Source organism: Ranitomeya imitator, chromosome 5 (genome assembly GCF_032444005.1).
Source record: "Ranitomeya imitator isolate aRanImi1 chromosome 5, aRanImi1.pri, whole genome shotgun sequence".
Lineage (NCBI taxonomy): Eukaryota > Metazoa > Chordata > Amphibia > Anura > Dendrobatidae > Ranitomeya > Ranitomeya imitator.
Genome location: NC_091286.1, coordinates 695,765,356 through 695,775,971, shown reverse-complemented (window position 1 = coordinate 695,775,971; position 10,616 = coordinate 695,765,356).

Sequence of the window (10,616 nt, the reverse complement as noted above, 5' to 3'; positions counted from 1 at the left end):
GTCAGGATGAGATAGAGATTTATTGTCAGAAGTTTAGAAAGTGGTCTGTGCTCAATCAATGGAATGAATGTGCTTTAGCAGCAATCTTCAGAAAGGGTCTCTCTGAAACCCTTAAGGATGTCATGGTGGGATTTCCTATGCCTGCTGGTCTGAATGAGTCTATGTCTTTGGCCATTCAGATCGGTCGACGCTTGCGTGAGCGTAAATCTGTGCACCATCTGGCGGTATTATCTGAGCATAAACCTGAGCCTATGCAGTGCGATAGGACTTTGACCAGAGCTGAAAGGCAAGAACACAGACGTCAGAATGGGCTGTGTTTCTACTGTGGTGATTCCACTCATGCTATCTCCGATTGTCCTAAGCGCACTAAGCGGTTCGCTAGGTCTGCCACCATTGGTACGGTACAGTCGAAATTTCTTTTGTCCGTTACTTTGATCTGCTCTTTGTCTTCCTATTCTGTTATGGCATTTGTGGATTCAGGCGCTGCCCTGAATTTGATGGACTTGGAGTTTGCTAGGCGCTGTGGGTTTGTCTTGGAGCCCTTGCAGTGTCCTATTCCATTGAGAGGAATTGATGCTACGCCTCTGGCCAAGAATAAGCCTCAGTATTGGACCCAGCTGACCATGTGCATGGCTCCTGCGCACCAGGAGGATATTCGCTTTCTGGTGTTGCAAAATCTGCATGATGTGGTCGTGTTGGGGTTGCCATGGCTACAAGTCCATAACCCAGTATTATATTGGAAATCAATGTCTGTGTCCAGCTGGGGTTGTCAGGGGGTACATGGTGATGTTCCATTTCTGTCTATCTCATCATCCACCCCTTCTGAGGTCCCAGAGTTCTTGTCTGATTACCGGGATGTATTCGATGAGCCCAAGTCCAATGCCCTACCTCCGCATAGGGATTGTGATTGTGCTATCGAGTTGATTCCTGGTAGTAAGTTTCCTAAGGGTCGACTGTTTAATTTATCTGTACCTGAGCACGCCGCTATGCGGAGTTACGTAAAAGAATCCTTGGAGAAGGGTCATATTCGGCCGTCATCATCGCCATTGGGAGCAGGGTTCTTTTTTGTGGCCAAGAAGGATGGTTCGCTGAGACCTTGTATTGATTACCGCCTTCTAAATAAAATCACGGTCAAATTTCAGTACCCCTTGCCGCTGCTATCTGATTTGTTTGCTCGGATTAAGGGGGCTAGTTGGTTCACCAAGATAGATCTTCGTGGTGCATATAATCTTGTGCGTATTAAACGGGGCGATGAATGGAAAACTGCATTTAATACGCCCGAGGGCCATTTTGAGTATCTAGTGATGCCATTCGGACTTGCCAATGCTCCATCAGTATTTCAGTCCTTTATGCGTGACATCTTCCGAGAGTACCTGGATAAATTCCCGATTGTGTACTTGGATGATATTTTGGTCTTCTCGGATGATTGGGAGTCTCATGTGAAGCAGGTCAGAATGGTGTTCCAGGTCCTGCGTGCTAATTCTTTGTTTGTGAAGGGATCAAAGTGTCTCTTTGGTGTTCAGAAGGTTTCATTTTTGGGGTTCATTTTTTCCCCTTCTACCATCGAGATGGACCCTGTTAAGGTCCAGGCCATTTATGATTGGACTCAGCCGACATCTCTGAAGATTCTGCAAAAGTTCCTTGGCTTTGCTAATTTTTATCGTCGCTTCATCTGTAATTTTTCTAGTATTGCTAAACCATTGACTGATTTGACCAAGAAGGGTGCTGATGTGGTCAATTGGTCTTCTGCTGCTGTGGAAGCTTTTCAAGAGTTAAAGCGTCGTTTTTCTTCTGCCCCTGTGTTGTGTCAACCAGATGTTTCGCTTCCGTTCCAGGTTGAGGTTGATGCTTCTGAAATTGGAGCGGGGGCTGTTTTGTCGCAGAGAGGTGCTGATTGCTCGGTGATGAAGCCATGCGCCTTCTTTTCCAGGAAGTTTTCACCTGCTGAGCGAAATTATGATGTTGGCAATCGAGAGTTGCTGGCCATGAAGTGGGCATTCGAGGAGTGGCGTCATTGGCTTGAAGGAGCTAAGCATCGCGTGGTGGTCTTGACTGATCATAAGAACTTGACTTATCTCGAGTCTGCCAAACGGTTGAATCCTAGACAGGCTCGTTGGTCGCTGTTTTTCTCCCGTTTTGACTTTGTGGTTTCGTACCTTCCGGGCTCTAAAAATGTGAAGGCGGATGCCCTGTCTAGGAGTTTTGTGCCCGACTCTCCGGGTTTGCCTGAGCCGGCGGGTATTCTCAAAGAGGGAGTAATTGTGTCTGCCATCTCCCCTGATTTGCGGCGGGTGCTGCAAAAATTTCAGGCTAATAAACCTGATCGTTGCCCAGCAGAGAAACTGTTTGTCCCTGATAGGTGGACGAATAAAGTTATCTCTGAGGTTCATTGTTCGGTGTTGGCTGGTCATCCTGGAATCTTTGGTACCAGAGATTTGGTGGCTAGATCCTTTTGGTGGCCGTCTCTGTCACGGGATGTGCGTTCTTTTGTGCAGTCCTGTGGGATTTGTGCTCGGGCTAAGCCCTGCTGTTCTCGTGCCAGTGGGTTGCTTTTGCCCTTGCCGATCCCGAAGAGGCCTTGGACACATATCTCTATGGATTTTATTTCGGATCTTCCCGTCTCTCAAAAAATGTCGGTCATTTGGGTAGTTTGTGATCGCTTCTCTAAGATGATCCATTTGGTACCCTTGTCTAAATTACCTTCCTCCTCTGATTTGGTGCCATTGTTCTTCCAGCATGTGGTTCGTTTACATGGCATTCCAGAGAACATCGTTTCTGACAGAGGTTCCCAGTTTGTTTCAAGGTTTTGGCGAGCCTTTTGTGCTAGGATGGGCATTGATTTGTCTTTTTCCTCGGCTTTCCATCCTCAGACAAATGGCCAGACTGAACGAACCAATCAGACCTTGGAAACATATCTGAGATGTTTTGTTTCTGCTGATCAGGATGATTGGGTGTCCTTTTTGCCGTTGGCTGAGTTCGATCTTAATAATCGGGCCAGCTCGGCTACCTTGGTTTCACCGTTTTTCTGCAATTCTGGGTTCCATCCTCGTTTCTCTTCAGGGCAGGTTGAGTCTTCGGACTGTCCTGGTGTGGATACTGTGGTGGACAGGTTGCAGCGGATTTGGACTCATGTAGTGGACAATTTGACCTTGTCCCAGGAGAAGGCTCAACGTTTCGCTAATCGCAGACGCTGTGTGGGTCCCCGACTTCGTGTTGGGGATTTGGTTTGGTTGTCATCTCGTTATATTCCTATGAAGGTTTCCTCTCCTAAGTTTAAGCCTCGTTTCATTGGTCCGTATAGGATTTCTGAGGTTCTTAATCCTGTGTCTTTTCATTTGACCCTTCCAGATTCTTTTTCCATCCATAACGTATTCCATAGGTCATTGTTGCGGAGATACGTGGCGCCTGTGGTTCCATCTGTTGATCCTCCTGCCCCGGTTTTGGTGGAGGGGGAGTTGGAGTATATAGTGGAGAAGATTTTGGATTCTCGTGTTTCGAGACGGAAACTCCAGTATCTGGTTAAGTGGAAGGGTTATGGTCAGGAAGATAATTCCTGGGTCTTTGCCTCTGATGTCCATGCTGCCGATCTTGTTCGTGCCTTTCATATGGCTCATCCTGGTCGGCCTGGGGGCTCTGGTGTGGGTTCGGTGACCCCTCCTCAAGGGGGGGGGTACTGTTGTGAATTCTGTGATCAGGCTCCCTCCTGTGGTCAAGAGTGGTACTGCTGCTTCTGAGTTTCCTTCCTCAGGTGATGAGGTTAAGTCGTTAGGTGCTGCTCTATTTGACTCCACCTAGTGCTTTGATCCTGGCCTCCAGTCAATGTTCTAGTATTGGTCTTGCTTCCTCCTGGATCGTTCCTGTGGCCTGTCTGCTCAGCATAAGCTAAGTTCTGCTTGTGTTACTTTTGTTGCTATATTTTCTGTCCAGCTTGCTTTTTTGGTTTTGCTTGCTTGCTGGAAGCTCTGAGACGCAGAGGGAGCACCTCCGTACCGTTAGTCGGTGCGGAGGGTCTTTTTGCCCCTCTGCGTGGTTGTTTGTAGGTTTTTGCGTTGACCGCAAAGCTATCTTTCCTATCCTCGGTCTATTCAGTAGGTCGGGCCTCACTTTGCTAAATCTATTTCATCTCTGTGTTTGTATTTTCATCTTAACTCACAGTCATTATATGTGGGGGGCTGCCTTTTCCTTTGAATTTCTCTGAGGCAAGGCAGGCTTATTTTTCTATCTTCAGGCTAGCTAGTTTCTCAGGCTGTGCCGAGTTGCATAGGGAGCGTTAGGCGCAATCCACGGCTACCTCTAGTGTGGTTTGATAGGTTTAGGAATTGCGGTCAGCAGAGTTCCCACGTCTCAGAGCTCGTCCTATGTTTTGTGGTTTTTGTCAGGTCACTTGTGTGCTCTGAACTTCAAGGTCCATTGTGGATCTGAATTACCTATTCATAACACAGCACGTCACTGTGGGAGGCCATGTTGCTACAGGCCTCAAGGACACCGGGGCTGAACGAACCCTCGTTCTACCCGAACTGACGGCATATGAAGAAATCATTCCGGGGAAAACCCTAATTGTCACAGGGATTGGGGGCATCAGCTGTCCCTTACCAATGGCCCGGGTTAATATTGATTGGGGTGCCGGGAGCGGGGTGAAGTAAGTGGGGCTGTCTGATAATTTGCCCACTGATGTTTTGTTGGTGACTGATTTGGGGAGGATGGTTGCATACTACGTCCCTGACAACCCTCCCCAATCTACTAATGAGGGTAAAGTTAACCCTGATGATGATGATGGGAAATCGCATGTGTTACCTGACCATGCTTTATCTTATAATGATGCATCTGATAACCATTTTTTTTCCTAGGATTGATGGTGAAAATGTTCTATCTGTGCCAGCTGAACCTGATAACCATTTTTCTGCAAAGGTTAATGTATCCACAGGTACAGGCGTGCTCAGCCACGTCGCTCTGCGGAGTGAGACAGCTGAGGAACCCCTAACAGGGGCAAGTGTCGGTGCTACAGGAAATGGGGAGATGCATGGGAACCGTGAGAAAGGTGACGCCATGAAATTGACCAGTGCCACCGAGGAAGGTAACTGGCCCATAAGTAGCACTGCCCCTGAAGTGTTGGGGGTGGATGGGGAAGTAGTACCCATAGCAGCGCCGGCTGATGGGTCTGTAGAAACCCCCGGGGAGACAGCTTACGTAGCTGCTGTCACCCGCAGTCAGAGTGCCCGGAACACAGATAACTGTCTGCCTTCCGGACCCTCCTCAGTCATCAGTATGACTGAACCAGAGGTGGACCCAGAGCAGGTCCAAGAGGGTTCCCGTGGGGGAGGGACCCTGACCTCGCTTCTGGCTTCCCCTATCCAGGAGATTCAGGCCGCTCTGCGCACAGATGCGAGCCTAGAGAGTTTAAGACAACTCGCCCAGACATCCACCTCCGTGACTGATAAGGAGAGGGTGTTCTGGCAACGAGGAAGGTTGTACCGGTAGACAGTACCCGGAGAATCACAAAAGGAGTGGTTGAGGGAAAGACAGCTGGTCGTCCTGCAGCAATTCCGGGGTGAGTTGTTGCGGATTGCCCATGAGATCCCGCTAGCTGGACACTTGGGGATCAGCAAAACTAAGGCCCGGCTGTCTCAACACTTCTATTGGCCTAAGATGGGGACAGATGTGTCAAACCACTGCCGCTCCTGTATCACTTGTCAAAGAGTGGGGAAGGCAGGGCCTGCTCTTAAGGCTCCCCTGATCCCTTTACCAGTGATAGAGAAGCCTTTCCAGAGGAGCGCGGTGGACATTGTGGGCCCGCTGGCCGTCCCCAGCAGCTCTGGAAAGCAATACATCCTTACTGTGGTAGACTATGCTACCCGGTACCCATTGGCAGTAGCTCTGTCGTCAACTAGGGCAGATAAGGTGACGGATGCCCTGGTGGCCATCTTTTCACGTGTAGGATTTCTCAGGCAAATGCTTACTGATCAAGGGACCCAATTTATGTCTCGTCTAATGGAGGCTCTCTGTAAGTGAATGCAGGTGAAGCACCTGGTATCGAGTGCGTATCACCCACAGATCAATGGCTTGTGTGATCGCTTCAATGGTACCCTCAAACAGATGCTACGTATGCTGGTTGAGACCCTAGGGCGCGACTGGGAGCGGTACCTCCCACACCTGCTATTTGCTTACCGAGAGGTTCCGCAGGCCTCGACGGGGTCCTCCCCCTTCGAGCTCCTGTATGGCAGGCGAGTTCGGGGACCCCTTGGGTTGGTAAGAGTATCCTGGGAAGAGGAGCCGAACCCTTCTGAAGGGTCCGTAGTGGAGTATGTCATGCGCTTCCGTGACAAGATGCAGACCTTGACGCAGTTGGTGCATGACAACATGACGCAGGCTCAGGCTGACCAGAAGCACTGGTACGACCAGAATGCCCGGGAGCAGACCTACCACGTGGGTCAAAAGGTGTGGGTGCTGGTCCCCATACCAAAGGATAAGCTTCAGGCAGCCTGGGAGGGCCCGTACGTCGTCCACCAACAGCTCAACCCGGTCACCTACGTGGTCACGCTTGACCACGCTCGGGGTAGGCGAAAGGCCTTTCACGTCAACATGATGAAGGCTCATCACGAACGTGAACCTTTCGTCCTACCGGTCTGCAGCTTGCCCGAAGACGGGGAGGAAGACACCCTCCTGGACATGCTGGCCCAATCAAAGGCCGGTGGTTCCATCGAGGACGTGGAGGTAAGCGCCTTGTTAACTGAACCCCAGCGGTTGCAGTTGCAAACCACACTGGAACCCTTCCGGGTCGTGGTCTCCAACCGACCTGGGAGGACTGAGTTAGCAGTCCACGAGGTGGACACCGGGAATCACGCCCCACTACGGCGAACACCCTATCGAATCTCTGACCAGGTGCAGCAGATTATGCCCCAGGAGATCGATGAGATGTTACAGCTGGGGGTGATTCGATGGTCAAAGAGCGCGTGGGCCTCACCTGTAGTTCTCGTGCCAAAGAAAGACCGGACCACCCGGTTCTGCGTGGACTACAGGGGGCTCAATGCCATCACAGCCTCTGACGCGCACCCAATGCCGCGCATCGAGGAGCTGCTGGAGAGGTTGGCTGGTGCAAAATACCTGACAATAATGGTTCTGAGTAGAGGATACTGGCAGATTCCCCTGAGCCCCGAGGCGCAGGAGAAGTCCGCCTTTATCACACCCTTTGGACTGTACGAGTCCACGGTCATGCACTTCGGTATGAAGAATGCCCCTGCCACTTTCCAGCGGATGGTCAACCTCCTGCTTCAGGGACTGGAGGAGTATGCAGTGGCATACTTAGATGATATTGCCATCTTCAGTCCCTCCTGGAAGGAACACCTGCAGTATCTCGAGGAGGTGCTCAGGCGAATTCACCAAGCAGGACTGACTATCAAGCTGGGAAAGTGCCAGATGGGCATGAGGGAGGTCCACTACCTGGGCCACCGGGTAGGCGGAGGCACCCTAAAGCCAGAGCCTGAGAAAGTGGGAGTGATCGTGAACTGGCCCACCCCCAGGACCAAGAAACAGGTGATGTCCTTCCTGGGCACTGCAAGGTACTATAGGCGCTTCGTGCAGCACTATAGTAGCCTGGCAAAACCCTTGACGGACCTCACTAGGAAGAAGCTACCCCACATCGTCAACTGGACCGACGGCTGTGAGGGGGCCTTCAGGCATTGAAAACAGCACTGTGCAACGCCCCTGTGTTGCAAGCAGTCGACAGCAGTCGACCGTTCTTGGTACAGACTGATGCCAGCGAGTTTGGCCTTGGTGCTGTACTCAGCCAGGTTGACTCGGAGGACCAAGAGCACCCCGTGTTGTACCTGAGCCGGAAACTTTTGCCGAGGAAAGTGGCCTACTCCACCATCGAGAAGGAGTGCCTGGCCATACTCTGGGCCCTGCAACGCTTGCAGCCCTACTTGTACGGACGCACCTTCACCGTGGTGACCGACCACCACCCTCTGCGCTGGCTAAATGCCAAGTGTGGAACCAACGGCAGGTTGCTACGCTGGAGCCTTGCCCTTCAGCAGCTTAACTTCAACATTGAACACAAAACGGACAGGCAGCTTGAAAAAGCAGATGGACTGTCCCGCCAGGGGGAACCTACTGAGGTGCGCATGGAGGCATACCGAGGGGTTCTGCCTCCGTAGTGCAGACCAAAGGGGAGGTGTGAGGAAAATGTATGTCCCGATAATGGAAAAAACCATAGTGGAGGGGCGTTTGCACTTTTGACCATGGTCCCAAAAGCTGTGGGCTAAACCGCCCCTTCCCTTTCCCTCAGGCAAGAGCGTATCTTGTCAATGCATGTAGGGGAGTTTTATTGATTAAAGGTATTTACGATTAGGCTCAAATCTTCCTCTAGCAGAAACTGGTTTAGAAGCTTCCAGAATCCATGAGAGTCTTTGTTCTAATATGATAAGATATTGGGCTAATGAGTTAGGCTAGAAAAAGGAAAAATATATATTCTTTACGTTCCTCGGCGGATCTATCCGCCACTCTAAACATGAGCTTCTAACTCCATCAGGTAAAAAGTAGGGATTTCTCAGTAATTATGCATCACAAATAGGACATATTTGATCTCATTAAAATGCCAATGTTAATACGAGATGAATGCTGGGTTTGTTATGACTATGACATGTTCTGTAGCGGAGTTACAGGCATTAGAGAAATTTAGGTTAAACTTAGTTAAACTGAAGAGGTAGGAGGGTCTGGGAAAGCCAGCCCTTTCTGTGATGTCACAAGCGGCAATTTATAAGTTTTGCCAGACCCCAGCAGTTTAGTTTTACCTGGGAAGCCCTGACTGCCAGTCCTAATGCACTGGGACAGATGGAAACTCCACTAGCCTGGTTGCCTGCAATGCTCTGAACACATGTAAGTGTTATTTCTCATTTAACCCTGTTATTTTTATAATTACCTTATACATATTTTCAATTGTCTCATATTGTAACATCTTTATATGCCTTTTTATAAACACTGCCTTAAAATCTTTTAAGGGGTATAATATTTAAATTACTAGTTCGTTCTTCCTGCTTTAAAACGTACCCTAAGTCTTCTGAAGGGAATTACGCTACTGTTTTGGGTTAGCTTTGGACCCGTTTAATCGAAGCTGGTTGCAGCTTACTGTGCGCAGTGTTGTGAATTCCGCTCTTGGGCTCTCTCCGGTGGTTGTAAGTGGCACTTTTGTGAGTTCTGCTCTTGGGCTCCCTCTAGTGGTTTAAGTGGTATGGCTGCTCCTTGGATTTAGCAGTCTGCAGCTGCTTCCACTGATTGTCTTTCTGCTCGGCTATTTATGCCTGGCTCTTCCCTTCAGCCAGTGCCACTTGTCAATGGTTCCTGGTTGGATTCACATCTGTCTTGGACTTCCCTGATATCCTGTCCAGTTCAGCAAAGATAAGTCCTTTCTTTGCTCTTTTCTGTCCACATGTTGTGGACTTATTCGTTCTGTGCATTCTATGTTTTGTCCAGCTTGGATTAATTCTGTTAAGCTGGAAGCTCTGGGAAGCAGATTTACCCTCCACACCTTTAGTCAGGTGTGGAGGTTTTTGTAAACTCTGTGTGGATTTTTGTAGTTTTTAATACTGACCACACAGTATTCTATCCTGTCCAATCTATCTAGCTAGACTGGCCTCCTGTGCTTCATCCTGGCTTCATTCTGTGTATGTCTTTTCCCTCTCCACTCACAGTCATTACTTGTGGGGGGCTATCTATCCTTTGGGGATTTTCTCTGAGGCAAGATAGTTTTCCTGTTTCTATCTTTAGGGGTAGTTAGTTCTCAGGCTGTGACGAGGTGCCTAGGGAGTGACAGGAGCATCCCACCGCTACTTCTAGTGTTGTGTTGAGCTTAGGGACTGCGGTCAGTACAGGTACCACCTCCTTCAGAGCTCGTCCCATGTTGCTCCTAAACCACCAGATCATAACAGTGCAGGCATTTGGGCGTCGTTGTAGCGACTGCGGTGTTGATAATTATTGTTCCTGCCTGAGTGGGAGTAGTTTATCGCGTCGCTGCAGCGTGCCCAATAGCCAGTACATAGCAGGCAGCCTTTCTGGCGACCAATTCCTCTAGGTGCAGTACCTAATCTGACCTGAGAGAAAGGGGAGCGCCAGAGAGCTTCAAGTTTCAAGTGGAACTGTAAGCGGGATATACATAAATCCCTGCAGTTTGTGGTATATTGAAGAGCAGTGGGATACCTAAAATAAGCAGAATAGTGAGTGCAGCTCTGGGGTATAATACAGGCTGTAACTCAGGATCAGTAATATAAGGTATGTACACAGTGACTGCACCAGCAGAATAGTGAGTGCAGCTCTGGAGTATAATACAGGATGTAACTACGGATCAGTAATGTAATGTATGTACACAGTGACTGTACCAGCAGAATAGTGAGGGCAGCTCTGGAGTATAATACAGAAGGTAACTCAGGATCAGTAATGTAATGTATGTACACAGTGACTGCACCAGCAGACTATTGAGTGCAGCTCTGGAGTATAATACAGGATGTAACTCAGGATCAGTAATGTATGTACACAGTGACTGTACTGTTATGGCTGGCAATCAGGCAACACAGCGTGCAGTAATCAGCGCACATACAGAGATCTGGCAATAACCCAAAACAATAGGA